Source organism: Tiliqua scincoides, chromosome 2 (genome assembly GCF_035046505.1).
Source record: "Tiliqua scincoides isolate rTilSci1 chromosome 2, rTilSci1.hap2, whole genome shotgun sequence".
In the NCBI taxonomy this organism is placed as follows: domain Eukaryota; kingdom Metazoa; phylum Chordata; class Lepidosauria; order Squamata; family Scincidae; genus Tiliqua; species Tiliqua scincoides.
Window position 1 is genome coordinate 91,747,220 of NC_089822.1, and position 24,701 is coordinate 91,771,920.

Genomic DNA, 24,701 nt, shown 5'->3' on the forward strand with positions numbered 1-24,701 from the left:
CCTCCTCTTTCTTCGCTCAGCACTGGCATACAAACCATGCTATTTTAACTTCTTTCCTGTTCTCCCAGTTCTTCTGGAACATTTTATTTTCAACAGTCAACTCATCTGGAACAGTGCCACGGTGAAGTTCATCCATTATAATGTTAACTGTGTCTCTCCCAGCAGCAGTTATCACCTTTACATTCATGACTTTATCATCATGGGCCTAAATAATTTTAGTGCAAAAAACCAGGTGGTCTTAACTCCTTCTTTCCCCCAGATTAGAAGTTTTGCACCTCAACATTAGGAAAAAAAAATACATTTCACTGAATTAACATTAAGCCCCTAAATTATAAAAGAAGCAAAGACAGGGATTAGATGGACACTATTGGTTCTCGTTAGCTCTGAAATACAAGTCTATGGAACAATAAAAGTCTTTGGACAGATCAAAAATGTCAGTGTCTAAAAATACAAGATTTCTTTGTTGGTTAAGACTACTGATTCAAGTAGCCCAGCAGACTTCCGACAGCAGCTAGCCATGATGTCCCTGGGAAACTAACAAATAGGTTGCAGTGGAATTATATATGATGGGGATTATATATCCTCTCATTCAGAAATCAGCGCACTATGCAGTACAGTATGCTAATCAACATGATGATTCTACTCTGGGCTGTTGGCTAATAATTATTCATAAACTTAGGCTCTACAAACTTGTGTAGAACTTCTAAAGCAGGGGTTCTGGTGCCGGCATCTCTAAGGGGATTAAGGCAAACCTTACATGGATACTTTGTTTTTTACTGGATGAGGACAGTATTAATTTTTGAAGCAGAATCTCGTTTGAATTTGGCCCAGACAACAAAAACGCCTAGGATATGGTGATATCCTAGTAGGATATGGTAGAGGCCAGCTCCCTCCCCACCTCCAGAATGCCTCTTACCACCCTCGGTGTGACACCTCTGCCAGCACCCCTGGGACAGAATGCAGTGCCAGCAGGCTGGCACAGGCCTTCCCACTTGCATTGCCAACTCTAGAGTAGTCCCAAATGTGCTTTATGGCACGTTTGCTACACTCTAGGCCAGTGAAGTGGCAACTGTACCAGCGGAGTGGTGAGTTAGGATTGCGCTGTCAGGCACATAAAGGGACAGATAGCCATCTATTGTGTCACAGACTTTGGTATCCAATAAACAAGCATCTAAGTTTTTAAACTATGACGGTTGCAACCTCCACACACTGAATAGTGTACTAGTGCCTTTTTTTTGGTCCTATATTCACTGCACTTGATGGGACTACCCTCCACAAACTTGTCTAGTCCCAACCATGACATGCTGTGGCAGTGAATGAAGAATTGCTTTCTTCTGTTCGTCCCTGTGATCCCCAAACTCTATGCTACAACGCAGGTTGTAATGTAATGTTGGATGCATCAACTATCCTGTACAAACGGAAGTGAAGCAAAGCACTGATACTCCAACCAACGTGTGAGTAGTATCATCCAAAATGATATTTACATATTTTTCCACAAAAAAATAAGCTTACAAAACAGTTAATAAATGGTCCCCTGTGGTCTTGCATCTTTTGTCTACAAATATGCTTGTACCTCCCCTTCTCTTGCAGAAATCAAAGTCATAAGAGTTTAGAACTGTCCAACACAATTCACCATTAGCCTTCTGTAACCTAAACATTTGCAGGAAGAGAGTCATCCCATCCCACCCAAAGAGAAAGTACTGCATCAAACAAAATAGGATTTTACTGTCTCATAATACTTACTGAGAAAGGACCAACAGATCAACACACAAAACACTTCCTTCAAAATCTGACACCATCCATTTGGGAGGATTTTCCCAATCTGCCAGTACAGAAAAAGGATCCTCCATGTCTCAAAAGTACTTCTCACAGTATTTTAATGCCTGGTGAACTCTTGGTTACAATGTAACTAACTATAGCTAGACCTTCCCACCCACTTCCTCCAGGACTGAACAATTTGTGTTAACCACCATTGTGCTTCTGATATTCAATGATTTCCACAGATTTTTCACTTCAGGGTTGTTGTCCCCCACAGTTTTTAATAAGGTCAGATCTAAGTTCTTCAGCTTAATTTGAGATCTTAGATATAGCACAGAGGAAGCTTTTGGAGAAGATTAGAATAATCTTAAAATGTGCTGCAACTATGATATTTAGAAAGCAATCCACAAAAACACCACTGGACGTAAGCTAAAAGCAACTCCTCTCTCTTTCCTCCCCTGAACTATATTTCAATAACTATCTTTGCTTCTTGAGTAGCCTTCCTCAAAACTCGGCCAATTATAAGAGCTCTGTACTTCCTTTCTAGCACTAAAATTAAACCATCCATTCCTTGGTTTCCAAAGAATTACATCTGTCAGGCATCCAATAACCTTTGGAAAACACAGTTTTCTTTCTGTCATTAATGGTCGCCATGAAATTCCTTTTGAGAAACTGATATCCCAAATACAACTTATCTGTTTATACTTTAAACAAACACAACAATTTAATTTTTAGTCTACACCTGCCAAAAGCACCTCATTATCAGAAACGGAAGTCTTTTTAAAACAAAAAAAAGAACAAGATGCATTTGATAATATGCTCAGTGTAATGTAAAATATTGACTTGTATTGACCTATTGTTTATAGGATGGGGTATAACTATATAAGAAAGGTATTTCTTATGGATTCTCTTCCATTTTTCCTCACTTCAAAATGTCCTCAAGACATATATGAAAGGTAACAGCTCCTTAACTGTTGCATCCACCATATTGGGAGATCATTTAGAGTCCCAGGACCTTAGATTTAGGGCATTTCATTTTCCCAGTTCACTTTAATTTAGAACTAACTGGACCCGATATTAATGAAATCCTCAAATTAAAATAATAAAAAAAAGCACAATGAAGGTGTTGAGACATCAGACTTATGGGACCTGTACTGCAGACTGGTACATGAAATGGCACCAGTGGGGCGGTGGAGATCTATATTCTATGACTCCCCCAAACAGAAGTGTGTTTTAACAATCTTAGGGCACAAACCTAACCAGGCCTACTCAGAAGTAAGTCCTATTTTGTTCAATGGGGCTTACTCTCAGGAAAGTGTGGTTAGGATTGCAGCCTTACATACACACATTCCAGCTTTAAAAAATACTGCTGGTGGATGATTACATACCTTCATCAGGGAAATCATCTATGTTTTCTCTCATTTGTGTCTGCATCAAACACCTCAGTATGAGCATACTAAATTCATTACCGTATGGACCATAAAGGCACAGAATGACATTTCGTTGAATAATGCAATAACCTTATTTTTTTTTAAAAATGTATGCACTTCCTGGTCCTCAAGTCTAGCCCACTGGAAGTCAAAAGGAAAAGACCTATCAAAATACAATGAACTCATCACTATTTAAATTAAAGAAGCATGTGAACTGCCACTATATCATGGATGTATAAATAATTTCCAAAAGGCTCTCAAAGTAAGTTCTCAAAGGCATTTTTCCCCACATCAGGGAGAACTTGCATGTGCGGAACAGTCACGTCATCTGACGTACACCTCAAGCACAATGGAAGCAGCTCACACATCAAGTGCAATTCAAGGGATGAATGATCAAACATTGAATCAAATATGTGCATTTTCTTTTCCTCAGGAAGGCATATGACTGCATCAATGTTCACTTGCTGCTCAGTTCTTGGTTGCACAGGATCTAACAGCATACTTCTGTGCATGTCTGCTCAGAGGTAAACCCTTTGAGAGCCCAATCCTATGCATGTCTACTCAGAAGTAAGTCCCGCTAGAGTCAATGGGGTTTACTAAGTATATATAGGATTGCAACCTTAATTATTTGTTATAATTAGCAGTTTTACTGGCAAGAAGAATCTTGAAATTTAATTGACTGTTGCTCATGTTTCTTCTGCATCTTTTTAGTTGGTGAGGCCTTTTGGGACAGAGGAGCTATGGAGTTATTTGATTTTCTCAGTCAACTGCTTTGTGAACTTTTTCTTGTTGAAGAAGTATATAAATATTCTTAATAATGATGATAATAACTGTAACAGTACCCATTACTAAATGTGCATGACAAAGCCATCTTTAAAATATGTCTTTATGCAAAAGACTATCATTCCTACAGCAACTGTCCCATAATGTCCACAATACAAGCTTTTAAATGATAGTAAGCTACTATCTTTTCCTTGACACCAGACAGAAACTACCCGTATTCATAACTCTATTCTGTTAAAACAGGTAAACCAAGCTCTTACTAGCAGTCCTCCAAAAAACACATAAAATTCTTAGGTTTAGAAATCTTAAGATGTATATACAACATCACACCAAAATACTGTATATTACAACACCAAAGTGCTGTATATTACAACAAAAACTGAAATCAGTCTAACCTAAAAAAACAACAAAAAACACAACCAAAAAGAACAGCAGGGAGAATAAGGATCAGCAACAGTAGCGCAAGAGGCAACTATCACAGTTACACAGACCCTGATAAAGCAGTTGACTCTTCTTGAAGGCCCAGCAGAAAAAGGAGTTCTTCATAATCTTCCTGAAGGCAAGGAGAAAAGAGCCAATAGGGTTTCCCAAGGGAAGACTTTCCAAAGACTGTGTTGTAGGCAGGTCTGAGGCCCTGTCATAAGGAGCCATCTCAAATGCTATTATGGCACAGGTGAGAGTCCCCTCCAACAATAGCAGACTTAGGCCAAGGAAGGTGGTCCTACACGTATCCCATATCCAAAATCACTTAGGACTTTATAAAGTCATAACTAGAACTTGATCCAGACACAAAACAAATAGATTCACAATGAGAGGAAAAGTATTGGCTCAATTTAGTGTCTACTAAGATCAGATGAGGCTTACTGAGTCCAGTGAGCAATGGATCAGGCCCACCTAGATAGGCCAACAACATGGTTCCAAGAGCATACAAGGAATGTCACTTGCCACTGCCCCTTGCTCTGGTGCTCACTATCCAGATATGCACGAGAGAAGTTTGAAAAAAAGAAATAAGCATCCACAGAAGTTCTGTCATAAACACAGGATATTTCTACCAGAATTAAGGAGTCCATGTTAATTTTTATACATAGGACAGGGTACCCATTTGTCATCAAAGTAGCTAAAATGTAACTTCCACCATCCACACTTTAATATTTTAGCAATTACTGCTTTGTGGATTGTGTGCAATAGAAGGATAGTCTTTCCATGACTTGATAGCAGCTATTCTGTGACATGCGCATATAGCTAGATATAGATATATGCCTTACCTACATTTACCTTTTCAGTGTCCCTTCTCACTATAGAAACCGAAACTCCTCTGACACTCTCAAGCATTTTGGCCGTCTCACTCTTATAATACCATGACTCTATTTACCAACTTCTCAACAAGAGGATTTGATTAAACTCTTAGGAAAATGCTCATAGTCACTGGTTCTTAAGAACGTCAACATTCAACAGTTAGGGCTGAAGCTTCCAGCGATGAAACTGCTCGAAAGACACAAAATTATCATCAGTTTTAGAGGAGGATGAAGTATTCCAGATTAAAGACTGGAAACAAAGATAAGGAAGAAAAAAAAATATGCTTGTCCTGAACTCCCCTTATCTTACTAATATATGAGCTTCCCCAAACTGCATTCAAAAATAAAGAGTTCTCAACCTAGGCTGAAATCCTACCTTCACGTTCCTGGGAGTAAGCCCCATTGACTATTATGGAACTTACTTCTGAGCAGATGTGCATAGGATTGGGCTCCTAGTCAACTACAGGCAATTTTAAGTTTGCAGTTTTAAGTGGGAGAGAATTAAGTGCATGCTTAACTCTTCCACTGAAATCAATGGAACCTAAATGTGTTTAGGTTTATCTGGATCATGATGAGAATTCTAAAACAGCTCCACCATATGTCTTCTTAGATACCAACATAATGGGTCAAGTTTTAGAAATTCCCTGTAAATTGCAGCCTTTAAGGTCCCTTATGGTCTCTCAGAAGAACTAATAATGGCCTGGCGAAATGTTTTTCAAAAAGAAGAAGCAGAAGCAGCCATGCAACCCCAAATCGCTTGTCAGAAGATGACATAATGTTGTCCTTTATCCATTGGAGAGATCCCTGCAAGTCCATCACAAATTCTGATTGATTGACATTAAATTGCATGTTATTTTGCAGAAGAACCAAATCAGCATCATCAAATTGACTTAAGTATTCCTTAAACAAAAAAACAAAGCATGTCTTTGGCCAACTGAATCAGCCTTTGGAATACCAAGAAGTTTATCCCAAAAGTTAAATGGGAAAAGGTTAGCTTCAGAATGAAACTGTAAAAAAAAGAGGGGGTAAAACATGTCCTTTCAGAACATGCAGTAGGTCTCTGCCTGGAGAATCTGTGCAAAGAATCTATGAAACTTCCTCAAATCCTCCATTTCCTGGAGTCAGAAAGAGAAGAGACATCAAAAAAGCGTTGCTCACTGAGGGGAAAATATTGTCAGACCAGTCTTTGCCAACAAAGCTTCAGAAAAAAAAAATGGAGAGACATCCATAATTGCATGAGCACTTCCCATCTCAGCTTTGTCTAGTGGAAAAGCCTGCCCTTGCTCTCCCTCTCCTCCATTTTCTGGTGGAGCTAGAGAACATGACATGGCTTACCTGACTCAGATCACAGCCCTCTGTCCAACTATTCACTTCCTCTTAGACATGCAAGTAGCTTCATGAGACAAAACAAGCATGCACACAAAGCAGCAGCAGAGAGGAAGCCCCTAGCTGGCCACCTTTTCTTCTGCTAGAGAAGGTGCTTCCAAAACCAAGAGGAGGAAACTTTCTCTGGGGGTGCCAAGGGCTGAGAATTCAAGATTGTAACAGGGGATCACAACAGTGGATCTCTTCAGATCTTCAGCAGGATCTCTCCCTCCTCCTCCTCCTCCCCCCTTTCCCCCCTCCCCTGTGGCTAAGTAGACACCACAAAGCTAAGAAAGAAAGAAGGCAACTCCAAGAGAAAAAGGAGTAGAAGGGAGAAAGCCTGGAGACTATGTGTGCCAGGAAGAAAGAGAGAAGTAGCCTTGTGTTTTGGAGTCTGGACAGGAACCAAAGCAGACAGCTTGCAAATGGAGGACAAGGAGATAAAGAAAGAAAGGGGGAAAGAGAGAGATGGGGGAGGAGGACAAGAGCTCAGCTGCTTCTCATTCCCTGGAAAGCCATAGGCACCCGGGGAGGGAAGGAGAAGTGAAGCTCTCCCTGAACACCCCCCCCCTCCCACTCTTTCTCCTTTCTTTCCTCCTCGGTCTGTGTCTCTCCAAGCCAGAGAGCAGGACCGTGTGTAATGGCTTCTCTCCAGCTTCGCCGCTGTCCTCTTCCAAGCCAACCCTATCGGAGATTAGGGCCAAAAGGGAGACCCCCCTCCATCATCATCACCGCCACCATCTCAACTTCAGCAAAGGCGGGAGCCCTGCTGTGTGTGTGTGTCTCTGTCTGTCTGTCTCTGCCGGGGTGGAAAGGGTAGGTGGGAGGTCCATTCCATTACCTGCCTGAGAATGGGACCAGATTTGCAAGAAGAGGAGGAGGAGGAGGAGAAGGAACAGGACAGAGAGAGAGAGAGAGAAACAGAAAGCAAAGAAAGAAAGAGGTCACCCGACTGCCAGCTAAGAGCTCAGAGCTGGCTTTTTCTTCCTTCCACCTCTCCCCCCTGTGATCCAATCACTTCCACACATCCAACCCCCCAGCAGCAGCAGCACCCCCCACCCACCACACACACACACTTCAGACTTCCGCTGCTCGCACTTATCTCTCCCCCACCACCTTCATGCAACAACAAAAAATTAATTAACTGCCTTCCTCCTCCTCCTCTTCCTCCCACGATCAGCAGCAGCAGCAGCACCACCAGCTCCACCACCACCACCTTCTCCTCTTCCTCCTCCCCCATGGCAAGAGACTTCTCCTAAACAAAACCACCGTTGCCACCAGCGCCACCTCAATGAGGTGTTTGGGGGAGGGGGCGCCCGCTCTTTCTCCGGCTTGGCCGAATGAATGGATCTCAGAGGCGACGTGCTGCTCCTTGGAAGGTGGTGGGACAGCCCCAGAATCTCTCTCCCTCTGCTAGATCCCTTTGCATTGCAAGAACTTACAGGAAGGTCCCGGTGCTGGTTGCTCTCCTCTGATCTCCTGGATCTCTCTCTCTCTCTCTCTCTTTCTTTCTCTCTTTCTCCCTTTCTCTCTCCCCCTGGCTCTTCTTCTTCTTCTTCTTCTTGCAATTGTTGTGGAAGTTGTTGCTTGCTAGTCTCATGTGCTCCTTGCCAGGTCTCAGCAATGGAGGATCGCCATCTTTTTCCCTGCTTTTTTTTTTTTTCCTCTCCCCCCCTCTCTCCCTCTCTCTCTCTCTCCTTCACTGGCTTGCTGCAGCTGCAGATGACCTGAGATATCCGTCTCTCTCTCTCACTCAACCCTCTGTGTGTCTCTCTCTGAATAATGAGCAACCAGAGGGAGCGAGAGGGAGAGAGAGAAAGAAGACAATCTCCTTGCCTACCACACAAAACGCAAGAGCACCAGGGGGTGCAAGAAGGCTTTCTAACAACAACAACAACGTGGAGGGGGGGGGGAAGGAGAAAAAGAAGAAGAAGAAAAAAAGGGGGGAAAGGCAGGAGAAGAGGGGGAAGGAAAGAAAAAAAAAGATAGCTAGAGATGATGATGGAGGAGGAGGAGGAGATGGTGATGGAGGAGGAGGAGGTGAAGATGAGGCAGGGAGAATGTGGTTACAAACTTAAGTCCTCTTGGGAGATGGTTGGGGAGGCACTCCCAGGCTCACTGAGGTAGGATCCTGCTACAGAGAGAGAGAGAGAGAGCGATCTGAAGAGCTTCCCCAGTTCCAAGCTGTTGCCTTCAACCTTCCAGCCCTCGTTAGCCTTGGAGATGCTGAGAGAGGAGCCCCTGGCTCGCAGCTCTCCCCGCTACTGGGTCATCCTAGCCTTTTTCGACCAGCCATGGCAAGTTCTCATCAGATCAATGCCCCCCACACATACACACGGGTCTCCTGCATGCAGATACGCCTGGTTGGTTCAACCTCCCCCCCCCCCCTTCCAAGCTGATCCCTGAGATAGGAGGTCCATCTAGGAGAGGCTGCAATCTTTTTTTTTTTTTTCTTTTTTTCTCCCTGAGCTGGGTGAACCAACATAAATGGATCTGGAGGTTGCAAAGTGTATTTAAAAAAAAAAAGGGACACAGACACACACACCAGATCTACCACGTGGTTGATTATAATCCTCCCCCCTTCTTTCAGCTTACATTTGATGGGGGGGGGAGAGAGAGAAAGGACTCAAATTGTCCATTTCTAGCACGTATTTTGAAGTCTTCTCCCGGAAATAAAGACTCTTTGTCGTTTGATTTCTTCCCCAAGCGCGCACACACACACACAAAGGGAGAGGGCTTGCATCGCTGAAGACCCAACGATGCAGCGACTTTAAAAGCCCTGGTGCGATGTTGGGACCACCACCGAACCCTACTTGCAGTGGAAAAATAAAACTTTGGTGCTCCCCCATCACCACCGTTCCCCCCCCGCGCGTCCCTCCCGCGTTGTCTGCACTTCTGCTCACCGACCGCGGGCAGCTTATAGAAAGCAACCCTCAAGATCCCATCAACGATAAGGTGTCATCACCCTTGCAGGCAAGAAAGAAGCAGAGATGAAGTTATGACACCCTTGAACCTTTTATTTCCCAGAAAACGTTCTAAACTTCTTGGGGGGGGGGGTAGCTCTTTAAAAAAAAATAAATCTCCTTCCTTGCCAGATTTAATACCTTCCAGATTTTAATCTGGTATTGAGGTGGAGGTGGGGGGTGGGGAGTGATGAAGTTAGCACTGAAAAATCAATACACACTATAGTGAAGGGAAAGACCATTTGAATGGGAAGACGTGACACTATTGAAGCTTCTTGTCTGGAGGAGAACTCTGGAACTGAAGAAATAGAATCTGAACACTTGGGAGTGTGATCCACTGCTTTGGGGGGGGGGAGTATCCCCTCCATGGAATGAGAAACCTTAGAAGAGCTTCTTCCTCATAGGGTTGGTTCAAGGTCTAGAAATTGCTTCATCAAGCTGATGCCTCAAGTCAAGGATCCAAGGAACAAACGTGGGAGTGGAAAGATTCCATCAAATAATTCAGAAGAAGCAGCAGACCTGCCTGTCCTTTTCCAGAATTATGTCCCTGATGTTGGTTCTCCATTGATAAAAAAAGGTTTTAAAAAAAAAGTCAGTGGGACGCGCATCATTACCTTAAAAGACAGTAATAATTGCTAATGTGCTCTGAAAATATCTGTGTATTCTATATAGATGATATTAATACCATACTTTTCTCCAACATGCACTGGCTATGGATAAACAGTTCTCAGTACATACTGCTGGATGGATCTGTTTTCTTAGTTTGGTTTGGTCATTGTCAGTTTAAAAATAAACATTATTGTAAAGTGGCGTGTCTGATATATTTGCATTTGGGCAAAAAAAGACAAATAAAATCCTGGTGCAGTTCTCCCAAAATTAAGCACTTTAAGATGAGCTGGAGGCCCAGTGGAAGAGCGAAGAACAGTATGTGCTCAAATATCTTCCAGCTAAATCAATCCAATGGGACAAAAGGGCTGAATTTTGGTTTGAGCAAGGATGGCGATTAAATAGCAGGGTGGTTTAGATTTAATAGCAGAGATAGAGACTTCAGACAGTTTTCTCCTTGAATCTCTTAAAGCATTTTGAAGTCACCATCATCTTCATGAGAACCAGGATAGTGTAGTGGTTCTGGAACTGGACATAGACCTGGACGATCTCGCTCAGCCATGAAGCTTCCTGGGTGACCTTGGGCCAGTCACTCTCTCTCAGTCACTCACAACAAGGTTGTTGTGAGGATGAAAAGAAAGGGAGGAGCTATGTATGCCACCCGGAGCTCCTTGGAGCAAGGGCCATCTAAAAAATGTGAAAAATAGATAAATAAATTGCATGGTCTGCTGAAGCCTTGAGAACAAAATGAGAATTTCTAATGATTGAGGTTCAAACAGGACAAATAAAGAGATATAAGGAACACTGTTGGGTTTAGAAAATCATGATGGAAATGACCCAGAAATTCATATTCACTCTCATGGTTTCAGGCAGCAGACACCTCCAAAGATGCTGATAAAAGAACATTAGGACTGCCTTTATGGCTGCCAGGATGCGCATGAGTTCTGGCAGCAGCTTTCTATAAATCATCCCTTTCTCATGAAAGGAATGCCAAGACGTACAAAAAGTCTTTGACGTACCTTCAGCACTTGAGCAGATAATATGTCTCTTTGTCTTTTAATAATGCATCCTGACTCCCCCCCCCCCAAAAAAAAAAACAAGAATGATGGGGCAGAAGGAGGCTTGGAACTTCACATCATCCCTGGGAAGCCTGAGCCACATCAATCCTTTAATCTTTCAAAAAGAAAACTAAAATGAAACCAAATCTGTCCAGAGATGATTCCTTTGCTGGCCTCATTTCCATTGAAATGCCCACAAGGGTTTGTCTTTCCTGGTATCTCTGCTTGCATAATGATGTACAGATTGTCCTAGGTAGCACCATCCTGACTGTACAATAAGCAGGATTGTTGTCCCTAACAATGCCACATAGCTAAAGGGCAGTGCTTGTATTTTGAAAGTACTGATTCATCTCTCCAGAACATCATAGCTCAATGTGGCATAATGGAGGCCTCTTTATGCCTCTTCCTGCACAGAAGAAGTTCACAGAATTGGCAAGTGCCCTCTGTGGTGGTGTGTCTTATTTATGAAAAGTTGGCCTGGCAACAATATTTTTTTGCTGCTGTTCAGTATCATAAGAGGAGATTGCTAGGTTAATTCTTGACCCACAGTTTTTTTCCTTTTTTCTCCTTCTTTCTTTCAGGGCTACTTCACAACTATTATGCAGAAGATGCTTACATGTGAGAATTAACTTTTTTACATGTATTGTGATCAAACTTATAAAACAGTCATCAGCCTGATTGTGTCTAGCAAGTTACAACAGGTTCCCCAGCAAGAAGCTGTTACCAAAGTGGAGGCAAATTGATTCTTTCCTCTCAAGCCACCAAGGAACCACAAATGTCTAACACAAGCATGTGTGGGCAGGTAGACCAGCACGAGTGTTTGTGGGCTAGGGACTCTTTCCTAAACCTGTTCTAGACTTTTTCTCCTTGTCTCTTACTAGTAGAATTCAAGATCACCCAATTAAGGGAATGAGAGGCATATTAAGGGCAAGCAAAAGACATTTACTCACACGTGTAATAAATTTGAGCACAAACTGGTGACAGCATTGACTTAAGTGGCTTGCCCAACAGAACAGGACAAGTCTGTAAAGCAGAAGGTCTAAGGGCCTTATCAGATCATCAGAGGTCTCCAGTGTGGCTTGTGGCATTCCTGCCACACTCCTTACAAATGCTGAATTGTCTTTAGAGCTGGAACATGGATGCTGTACATAAGAGAATGGGGTTGACTCAGCAGTAGCTAATACTGACTACATCAGTGTCCGCCTCTCCCACCATTCTCTTTAAATGAAAGTGACAGGGATTGCGGAGAGCATAGGAGGATAAATGCAATGCAGTAGAGTGGAACAGGGCAAAAAAAAATCTACAATTACGGTACCTAAATTATGGAGGGCAAACAGTGGCATGTAGGAAGAAGACTTTGATCAGTGATTTTTATCATCTCATGGCACACTGACAAGGTACTAAAATTGTCAAGGCACACCATTTTTTTTTTTTTACAGTTGACAAGGCACTCCATGCTGTTGGTGGGGAGGGGGCTCACATCCCCCAATGGTCCTACTAACAAATGACCCTCCCCCAAACTCCTGCGGCACACAGTGTGCCATGACACAATACTTGAAAATGGCTGACTTAGATGGTAGGGAATTGGGAACTGCAGGAGTGGCTGGTGAAGCAAAGGGCAGGGAGATGTAAAAGCCTGGCACATTGGGACTGATGAAGAGCACTTTGAGAAAGGACCTATCACTCCCTGCCCCCATCAAATGGAAAATTTGTGGATTTTATTTTCTTTAGGACAGAATAACCTATCTAAAAGGTGGACTTAATGTACAGACATGCACGCTTGACAACCGCTCGCTTAATGACAGACTACATATATGAAGGCGGTCAAAGAACAATAAAGATGCTCTTAATGAGGCAATCACGTCTCCCATCACCTGCAGCAGAGTGTCTGTTTACGCAATGGGGAGACTCTTAATGCAAAGAAGAGGCAATCTATCTCCAGTAGAAAGTGCAGCCAGCTAGTGTCTGGCAGGGAGTGTCTATTGACACAACAAAGGCAATAGATTGGACTGAATGTTACTTAATGACCTAATCGCATAGCAGCAGGGATAAGAAAACATATCCCCCTCGTTAAGTGGTGCACACCTGTACAAGAAAAGCTCTCCTGGCTCAAACTTTACCTTGCATGCCGACTAAGTTATGTTGGAAGATATATATTACTGCGTGTGGTCTTGTTAGCAGCCTTGTAGCAATTTAGTGAAAGGCCAGATACAAATGAATGATTGAATAAATGTGAATAAATAGACATCTGCATCTTCTTCCTCTATTGGCTACTAATTTGGCACACCTGCAGGTTCAGTCAGTTAGAAATATATTTTTTTCAGGCCATCACAAGGGCTAAGGTAATAGGGAAATTGACAAAAAGGAAGGAATCTTCTAAAATATGTAGGCACTACTTCAGCATCCATCAACCTATGCAGAAATTGCTGATAATAGTCTGCTCTGGGACAATCTGCTCTCTTATTGTATGCCCTGAAGAGAAAACAACCAAATTTAAGCATGTTTAAATCACACTCATGTCAATGACACCTGCTTAACCCTCTGCCACTGAAATTAATGGGACGGAAGAGTTCTTAACATTGGCTAAATCAGTGTTTCTCAAATCGTTTGTCAGGACCCACTGGGTGGGTTGTGAGCCAATTTCAGGTGGGTCGCCATTCATTTCAATATTTTATTTTTAATATACTAAATTTGATGCTACTATGGTATGTGACTGCATTTGGGGAAATGTTACAGACCTGTACTTTTAACAAGCTACTATGTATATTCTTTCAACAATGATAGTCAATGGGACTTACTCCTGGGTAAGTGTGGGTAGGATTGCAGCCTAGGATTGTTAAAAATGTTCCTGCTTGATGATGTCACTTCCACTTGTGACATCACTTCTGGTGGGTCCTGCAGATTTTCATACTAAAAAGTAGGTCCTGGTGCTAAATGTATGAGAACTACTGGGCTAGATCATTCTTCTTTAAAAGAAAAAACTGACCATTTTAAAGAGAATGTTTCTAGCTCCTGGACCATGGTTTTAAAAAGATGTACATGTTTTTCCCTTTATGGCCAATAGCAGGTTTGGGGGGTAATTTATGTCAGGACATAAGAGTGAAGACAAACGATTAAATTCTCTTTCCACCATACCATAGACCCAATCCAAATTGCTCCCAAGGCTACTTAAAAAAAAAAAAAAAGCAGTTCCAGTTATAAGACTCCCATGTCACAGCTAGTTTGCCCCACCACGTAAAGATCCCAAAGCAGCAGCCTGTAATTTCAAAGGTTCCTCATTAAATCCAAAAGAAAGTGCAAAGACTAGAGATGACAGACTGTGATGTTCAAGACCAGCATGGCCAATGCTACACTCAAAGTCTAATGGCCAACAAGGACCAATGCTCTCCCATTATGCAAACCTCTTCTGGTTTTTGGTGTGACTGATGAGAAGCAATGATGTGCAATGAATTTGGCTATTGAAAAAAGAATCTTAGGAATGCAACACACACTTATAGTGGGGTGGGTCTGAAAAAAAGAGAGAAAACAAACACCAGTCTGGAAGACTGCATTTGCAAGGGGAGCTTCAGGTTTTGGAGACTGCTGGTCAAATGAAAGCTGATTAAGACTCTGGGGGTATTACTGAGAAACTGGCCATGTTTCTCCTACTGCACCTCTGTAATACGGTGGCAGTGCCACTAGAAAATATTGGGGGAACATAGAAGGGTAATGTGTGGTGGGGGACAAATTTTTTGTCTGGCATGTTTAATTTCTCAAAGAAAAATGATGCATTTCACATTAATGCTGCCATCCTAAATATAAATGACATTTAGCCCTGGGGAAGAATGTGCAATTCTTTCAAAGTTACCAAAAGGGGCCAACAGTGGGGGAAATGAGCTGCTTGCCCCCCCCCCTTGTTCTCCTGTCCCTTTGGCTCTGCCTATGCTGTAAGAGTTTGTACATTTGTAAATAAGCACATTATTCAAAAGTACTTATCTGGTCATAGTATGTGGGCAGGGGAGGGGCCTCATGGGTGTTCTGGAACCATTCCTTGAATATCTAGCATTCATTTTATACATCTCTAGTCTTTTAACACACAAAGATATAATTGAAAACATGCAGGTACTTTTCTAGCCAATTGTTCAGTAAGACTACTTCTGGCTTGTGCACTGCCCAGTGATGCAAAGGGAGAAGACAGGGCATCCCTTATCTGAAGTGCTTGGGAACAGACATCGGATTTTTCCATATTTCGGAATATTTGCATATACAGGTGTGCGCCACTTAACAACGGGAATATGTTCTCCAATCCCCGTTGTTATGCGATTAGGTTGGTAAGCAAACATTCAGCCCAACCTAGTGCCTTTGTTGTGTAAGCAGACACTCCCTGCCAGAAACTAGCTGGCTGCACAGGCCGCTGGAGATTTATTGCCTCTTCTTTGCATTAAGAGCCTCTCTGTTGTGTAAACAGACACTCTGCTGCAGACTATGGGAGTTCTGACTGCCTCATTAAGAGCCTCTTTGTTGTGCTTCTATCACCATCATATATTTGGTTTGTCATTAAGCAGAAGGTTGTTAAGTGGCACACACCTGTAGACAATGAGAGATCATTTTGGAATATTCCGTATTTCAGAATTCCAGAGAAGGGATGCCCACCCTGTACCATCATACATTATACATTATACCCACAAGACACAGACTTTCTCTGAGTGTGTGTGTGTGTGTGTGTGTGTGTGTGTGTGTGTGTGTGTGTGTGTGAGAGAGAGAGAGAGAGAGAGAGAGAGAGAGAGAGAGAGAGAGAGAGAGAGAGAGTATAAACACACAAGGGGGGCTTTCCCAAATTAAATCACCATTAATTTAAACATATTTGATTTTGTATTTACATTTTTGTTGCTTCATGTTGACATGTCCCTCCAGTATACTGGGAAGGGCATTGCCAAAATATTTAAGTGTTAAGAATGTTATGATTGTTGACAAAAGGACCACAAGGCACCCACTGCCTGTGGAAAGTGTGAAATAAATTGGGTGTAATCTGATTAAAGTTAAGCATTTTAAGTCCCATTGATCTCGATTTGGAGAGTGCTTAGCTCTACCTCAGTTAAATCAATGGGACTTAAAAGATCTTAACTGTGGTTGGATTGTGTCCATCACTTTCTCACAGGTAAAAGGTGTCTATATGTAATAGGCAAAGTTAACTTTCTACACCAAGGGATCATATTACCTCTTGCTTCTTGATCACTAGTTGACACCCAAGTGCTTTTAATGAACCAATTAACAGCCCATTAGGGTGAATAAGCAAAGTTTGCACTTCACTTAGTGGCACTTCAACTTTCCTGATGAGATGATTTACTAAGCCAATAGCGCATTTGTTTACATTTTGGAGGGTGATATACAGGCTGAGAATGTAATATGATAACATGCAAATACCAAATCTACAGGAAGATACAGAAAAACCTGTAGAAAGAAAAGTGTTCTGCTGTATTGCTCTGAATAAGCGTTTGTCTATTACACAGGTCTACACACATTTTGCTGTCTTAAAAAGTTAGGCCTTTTCTTGGGTATACTTGGGGTGCTAAATCCAAAAATGGCATTGGTTTTGCCTGATTGGCTCTAGTTTTGGGGGTCTAGCACAGCCACCTTATATGTTCTTTCAAACAGTTTCCTCATAAAGAAGCCATGCCATTGTCAGTGACTAAACTCCATACCAAACAAACAAACAAACAAACAAACAAACAAACAAACAAACAATTCCTTGTGGAGGGGGGGAGAAAGAGAGCTGGAAAAATCTATTAAACTATTTCCAAAAAACAAAGGAACCAACAAGAAGAGTGTCCAATGTTAGAGTGTTCCACGAAGCCTTGGTCCCCATTTCATGTTGAAACTAATGACCCAGCCCTGTCCTGGGCTGGCCTGCATGCAAATATGCAGGGCTGTTGATGCAAACATGAAGAATTTTACTTATCTCTCCAGTTGCTTTGTGGTCCTCTATAGGCCTATTCAGATCTACATCAGCTCTTTTTCTGGGGTAGATCTGTTAGGCCAAAGGGGGGACATCTGAGCCTGGATGGGGTATAGGAATCGGCATCCAAAAAGATCTGTCCCAGTTCCTCTGCTCAGCCCTCCAGCTTCTGCACTGGTGGCACTGTACCACAGACTGAAGGACAGCCTGCTATGATGTTGGGTCACGTGGTACACTGACAAACCTTGGGATCCACCAGCATACCATGCAGATAAGACTGGACAATAATATAACGCACACATATAATGTAAACATATAATAATATGTAAACTGCCTCGGATTAAAGTCTGAGGAGAAATCTGACGACCAAAAGAAAGGCGGTATATAAATACCTGTATAAATAAATAAATATAATGCTCATGTACATTGATGGCACTGTGATCAAACCACCCACCACATGCTTTAGAAATCTCATTTGGAAGAACGCACTGCTGAAATGTATTCAAGTCCCAAGCTATGTAGGATTTTAAAGGGCAACACCAGCACCCTGACTTTAGCCTAGTAACAAATTGGCAGCCAGTGAAGTCCTCTCAGCATGATCCATGTATATCACAACCATGTAGGAATATATCTAAAAGTATTGAATTGATCAGGGGTGCTCACACTTTTTTGGCTCGAGAGCTACTTTGAAACCCAGCAAGGCCCAGAGATCTACCAGAGTTTTTTTTACAATGTTCGCGCCATCATAACATATAACATTTATGTGTACAATGTATGCTGGTGTACCTTGCGCCCCACTGAGTATAACAGGACTTACTCCTGACTAGGATTAGGCTGTGAGGCTGCAATCCTAGCCACACTTACCTGGGAGTAAGCCCCATTGAGTACGATGGGCCTTACTCCCGGCGTTTCTTCCCAGAGGCACCTGAAGGGGGGGGTCGGCACTTGGCGATCTACTCATTTTGCCTCGCGATCTACCGGTAGATCGCGATCCACCTATTGAGCACCCCTGGAATAGATACTAAAAATTAGAAATCATGCTTGGCATCTGCCATCCTTTTGTCAAATTGAACATGTGGAGAGAGTGGATAGAGGTAATTTTTTCCCCCACACACCACTTAATTAACCTATGGACACTTGTGCCTACTTATGTTTTACCTGCAATCATAGGCTTGTTTGTACAAGAAAAGGCCAGTGTGAATCAACCCTTAAAAATGCAATGTACTAGAGATAATTGTCTCAATTCCTTGTGGGTAAGGGGGCTTCATAAGAACAGGAGAACAGCCCTTATGGATCATGCCAAGGGTTCCGTTACTCCAGCATTCTGATGCATTCTGCTGGAGAGAACTTGAGAGTGTATGGATACTCAATACATTTTTTTCAACATGGCAAATAGCAAGTAGGAGTGCAACATGGACACAGTGAAAGGATGAAACCTTTTACCTTAGCAATGCAGTCTCAGTCCAGTTTGAATACTTTGTTTCTAAAGAAAGGATGTTTTTCACATTTTTATACCGCCCTTCCTCCAAAGAGCTCAGGGTGGTGAACACAGCTGCTCCCCTCCTTTTGTCCTCACAACAACCCTGTGAGGTAGGTGAGGCTGAGAGAAAATGACTGGCCCAAGGTCACCCAGGAAGCTTTGTGGCTGAGGGGGGGGGGGATTTGAACCTGAATCTTCCAGGTCTACCTCCCAAACAACTACACCACCCTGGCTCTCCTGGGACACCTGATGGGCAGCCCAGCCCTGAGTTGCCCGGGGTGCCCAGGCTCAGCGGCACCGAGAAGGGCTGCCGCCAGATCCTGCGCTTCCAGAGCTACCACAGGAGGTGCCTCAGGAGAAGAGGACTTTCATTCCCTTCCCCCAAGTAAGGTAAGCAGCCCTGCAATGGGTGCGCAGCCCTACTCGAGTGCCTTGGATCCTGCAGAGTGGAGCTCCATGGACCCACCTCCCTCCCTCCCCCGGCATGCCTCCAGCCTGCCCCCCCCCACGCCTCCCCCCACCCTCTTTCTGCCCCCACTGGCCTCCTTCCTCCCTGGAATGCCTCCTCCCTGCCCCCGCTTGCCTTGACGCCGCTCAGCGGTCCAGGAGACCGCAGGGCCGCAGAAGCTGGGCGACCGCCCTGCGCTAGCCCAGCACCGGCCGGCGCTGGGCTAGCACCAGCGGGAGCCTGGCAGTGCGGCTGGCAAACCTGCCTTATGGCACGTTTGTGACAGTGCTTGGTGGCACAGAGCCGTGCTGCCAAGCACAGGATTGGGCCCTAATTTGTTAATTAATTAAATCGTTTAACACGACTACTCGGCTACTTCAAAGTAGTTACAAAAATATATCCAATTATATTTACTAAAATGTATTCATTCATTATATCTCTCCATTCCCTCCAAATAAATGGAAGTGTAATTAAGTACTAATTAAAACAATGTTGTCGTTAGTAAATAGCAGTAGTTCAAGTACTTGACATTAGTGCCCCTCAGTGAAAATAGTTAAGTCCACTGATGTTTAAGAAGTAATAGTCCCATGTGACAAAATGAATCCAATATTTTAGGAGAGCTGACCAATTGCTATGATATTGCTTTGTTTCCTTTACATGGATGATGGACTTTCGGAAAGTCTTGGCAAAACCTGTTTCTCTTTGAGAACAATTGAAAGCATCATTGTGAACATCTATTTACAAATTGACAATTTGACAGAGAATGCCAGAGCTGCACCAGGAGGCACCGGCAGTCTTAAACACCCATGCAGCTTCCAAAAGCTTTGAGTGGATCCAGGCTGCTCTTGCCAAACCTCTCTCTCTCTAGTCCAATAGAGCCAATTCAAAACTGTTCATGTTTTCCAATCTGGCTGTGCCTAAGGTTCCCATTCCTGATTTCTAAGAAGGTTTGATGCATGTAATCAACTTGAATTGCCCTTGTTAATCAGTGTATCGCTTCCAGCAAAAGTCAGGCATGCCCAAATTCCCATTGCAATCAATGGGTTTTGCACAATTACCTGATAACTTTTGTTTCATGAAAGTACAGCATTTTAGATTTTGGGGACATGGAGCAGGGAGGTGAGCTAAGGCAAAGTGACCAACGAGTCTATGGAGGGAAGTAGCTCTGGTGAACACCAAGATCTAAACATGGGGATATGTTTACTTGCAGTGGAGATCCAGGAGTCCCTGGTCTAGACTACAGGGCTATTATGCTGAAGGAATATTGAGCCTAAATTGCAGATCACGTGTGAAGACGTTTATGCAAACTTATTTCCCCTTATCTTTGCGCAGTGTCCAGACTGTGTGAAATTTGATGGAGTCAGTCAGAAGCAGTGTTAGATTTCAAACATGTATGCTGTAGCCCAGGCCTTCCTGGGCAGAACCGAGAGACAGTGGGGGGTGGGCATTATACAGGAAACTCTACAGGGCCGGCCCAAGTGGTCCCTTGTGCCTGAAATGACATGATGCTTTGCTGCTCAGTGGTGGCTTCCCCCTTTATTACAGTGGGTAGATGCCTGATCTTGTCTGATCTCCAAAGCTAAGCAGGGTCAGGCCTGGTTACTACTTGGATGGGAGACCACTTGGGAATACTAGGGGCTGTAGGCTTATACCATAGTCTTTCGAGACTGAAGGTTGCCAACCATCCTTAGATGTGACCGGAAGTGCCTTCTGGTTGCGTCCAGACAGCGGCAGACCTCCCCAGCCCCGCGCCCCGGGGCAAAGGTCCACTATGGCGCCCCCCTTGGGAATTCACTACCCCCTGTGCGCAAATCTCCCCCCGCCCAATCTTCTGAGGCTCATGGAGCCTTACGTGACCATGGACTGTGTTGGGGAAGCTTCCTGAGGCTTCCGGAAAAACAGAAGCACAGTTTCAAACCCCGTCGGGAGACTGAGAGAGTCCTTCTGTGGGGTCCTAAAGTCTCACACCCGGAGCATTTGCCCCATCAAGTATAATGGGAGGTCTGCCACTGCATCCAGAGGTGCAGGTCCTCTGTGAGCCCACGTGTGGATCTCAGATTCTGCAGGTTCTTTATCCATAGCTGGTCCAGGCACAGATCCCCCATGGATACTGAGACCCAGCTTTTACTTTCTGCCCCCTTCTCCTCCCACTGCAGTGATTTTAAAAAGGCAAAGGGGATCAAAAGATGAATGGGAGGAAGAAGTGCACCCTGAGAAGCACTGAGGCCACCACTCTCCTCTACACAGTTCTTCTTCTTCTTGCTACCTTTTTTAAATCATGGGAAAGGAAGGCGCTGTGGCAATGGCTGGTGTGTAACCAGGCTACCTGCTGCCTAAGGTGGGCGTGCAGGTGAGAGACCAACTGACAGAGGTGGTAAGCAGGCACAAGGACATGCAGCTCCCTACCAGCTTACTTCATGTGGCCAGCAGGCCTGAGGGATAGGGGTGCAAAATCCCCAGGGCCCAGTCTTCCAGAGGGCCTGGGCCATGACAAAACAATCCGATAAGCGTTTTCATTTAGTTTCAATCTTGCTCATGCTACTGGTAATTTAAAATGGTCAATTAAAAACTTGTTCAAAAATGTAGTAGTGAAACATCTGGTTTATAGGAAAATTTAGGAAGAGGGCCCAATCAGGCATCATGCCCTGGGCCCAATGCCAGTTCTCAGTGGCTCTGATGGCCAATCCATTGCCTCAGTGCTGCAACAGATTTATTTGTTCTGTTTTGAAACTCTAGTTTGTGGATTTATCAGCATGTTCCGTGGTTTCTCCCATAGTTGGCTCATAGATCCTTAGTGTTCTGAAGTTGCCTGTGACCAGTGCTAAGGAAACTCATTAGATACAGAACAATGTTTCTCAAACTGTGGATAGGGACCCACTGGGTGGGTCGCGAGCCAATTTCAGGTGGGTCCCCATTCATTTCAATATTCTATTTTTAATATATTAGACTTGATGCTACCATGGCATGTGACAGCACTGGGGAAATGTTACAGACCTGTACTTTTGACACGCTACGGTGCATATTCTTTTAAAAATGATAGTCAATGGGACTTACTCCTGGGTACGTGTGGGTAGGATTGCAGCCTAGGTTTGTTAAAAATTTCCCTGCTTGATGGTGTCACTTCTGGTCATGACATCACTTCTGATGGGTCCTGACAGACTCTTATTCTAAAAAGTGGGTCTTGGTGCTAAATGTGTGAGAACCACTGATATAGAGGATCATGTTGACTTTTGAAAAGGAGAAAGGAAAGACAAAGCAAATGGGTGAATGGGTGAATAGGGCTAAGGTGCTCTGGGAAATACCTGCTGCAACTATCCTAGGGCAGTTGCCCTTTTGAGATCACTTGCTCAAGTGATAAAGTTTGTCCTACACCGCAGTCTCCTGTGACATCATCTTATAAAGTTTTCTGCAGCAAATACTGTGTTGCACTTGGTTGCATTCAAAGTTAAGAGCGCAGAGAAATCAGTGTATTTTCAAGGACATGAAAATAAATAACCTCTGAAGAACTGCAAGAACTTTAACAAGATACGAAGCTGCTTTGTACTGAGGCCATTGGTCCATCTAGTTCAGGGGTGCCCAGATCCAGGCCCAGGGGCTATATGTGACTCTCGGGGACCCCCAATCCAACCCACAAGGAGCCCCCCATCTCTAATGAGCCTCTGACCCTCTAGAGACTTGCTGGAGCTCCCCTGACCCAACGTGACTACTTTCAGGGTGAGGGTGACTTGTGTGAGCTGTGGGCCAAGGGCATCTTCCACTGCTTGCTGTTTCACATCTGTGAAGCACCAGCACCAGCAGCGAAGGAAAGGCCAGCTTTGCTTTGCACAAGGCCTTTTGTAGGCCTTGAGTATTGCGAGACCTTCATTCATTCATATAAGTTGCATCTCTAATATAATCATTTATGCAAATTTATGCAAATTTATTCAAATTTTCAATGTAAATTAATTCTTTTTTTCCCCAGGACCCCAGTGGGACCCCAAGTGTCAGAGAGATGATGTGGCCCTCCTGCCCAAAAGTTTGGACACCCCGATCTAGATAATCTCATCTGATTGGTAACAGCCCTCCAAGACCTTAGGCAGTGGTCTTTCCCAAACTTGCTACCCATTCTGGAGATGCCATCCAGTACATCAGCACAGGATAAAACTGTCACCCTTTGCACCTTTGGCACAGAGACATCGACCTATTTAATTGCTTATTACAAGTCTGCACAGCTTGTGACCTACCAAACTGGATACACCAGCCAGGTATGGCAGCCCACCAGGAGTCTGATACACCTTCTGCTTATCTTGCCTGCCTGGGATAAAAACACACACAGATGTGAGGCAACCATATACTGTATTGCAAATGTATATAAGTTTTTTAGGCCCCTTTTTTAAAAAAAAGAATAACCATTCAGTGTAAAAATAGAAGCAACGAGCTATCAGAGATATAGGAATAATCATGAAGTCTGAGACATTGGCAGGGGAGGAGGGAAGGAGAGGCATGAGAAGGTCAACGTTTCTTTACCTGGCACCGCTGGATCGATTCATTTCAATGGGCTTTTAGGTGTGAGTTATACTCCTTGGAATGTAACTTGAGTTCTAGTAAAGAACCCCAAGTTCTTTGAAACAATGATGTAAAGTTCTGTTACTTTAAATGGGAGGTTTCTACTTGTTCCCCCCCCCCAAATGAATTACTTGAATCTTCTACACGGAAGTATTATGTGAACATGCCATGTACACCACTCTGAGCTCTTTGGTGTTATAGAGGATTGGCTTAGTGTGAAAAGATCTTTCAATTTAGGGGGGGCGTGGTGGAAAAAAACAAGCATGATAATTCTGAACTAGTAATAAATCTAACATGGTTATAAAGGCAAACTGACTTTAGACTTCCCTAGCTTAAGGATTATGTCTTTAGATTAAGCAGTCCTCCTGGATGGAAAGAAGAAAAGATTAAAGAGAAAAAAAAAAACCACAAGGAAGATCACTTGCTTCCTCTTTATATGATAGTAGATAAGTAAACTGAGATAGCATTGTTAGAATAGTTTACAGTTAGAACATCTGGCCAAAATGGATGGGATGAACGTTTTTTAAATAAATAAATAAATAAATAACTAAATAAAGCTAGAAATTGATGAGCTGCAAAACTGAAGCTGCAAGGGGAAGACAATTCTCTTTCACTTTCCGCTTGCTCTCCTTTGCAGGTTATGGTATCTTTGGCTAGAGTTACAAAAAGTCAGACCACAGAAACAGCTTGGTTTATTGTGTCAACCCACACAGACAACCAACCATCTTGGGTTGAGCTGCCTCATTCTGGGTTAACCTGATCATCTGTCTAGTCCTGTGAAGTTTTAGGGTATTTTTTTTGGTAAGGAATAAGGAGTGCTAAGTAGATTTTTTTTATCATTCACTATGCACAGTAAAGTGTACAGTATGTACCTCAGGTTAGCCATTTTGCTGTGATAACTAGCAGATGTCTACCTTGAGCTGGGCCAATTAACCATGACCTATTTAACCAATCCGCTTGCCAGGTGTCTAGGGTAGAATGATAAACGCTAGCTTTATGTTAGGTCCCCATCAGCAAATGTTGGTATTATTGGTC

The 24,701-nt window shown here is 43.4% G+C and overlaps 1 protein-coding gene across 2 annotated transcripts in view; it reads right to left on the minus strand.

Annotated features, from left to right (window-relative positions):
- The window catches only part of ZNF462 (zinc finger protein 462), a 147,247-nt gene extending 138,850 nt beyond the window's left edge, over positions 1–8,397 (minus strand). For both annotated transcript variants that reach the window (XM_066616079.1, XM_066616078.1), the window contains exon 1: positions 8,074–8,397. The gene's annotated coding sequence lies outside the window, so the exon portion shown is untranslated. The remainder of the gene's footprint in view (positions 1–8,073) is intronic.
- Between the last annotated feature and the right edge of the window lie 16,304 nt (positions 8,398–24,701).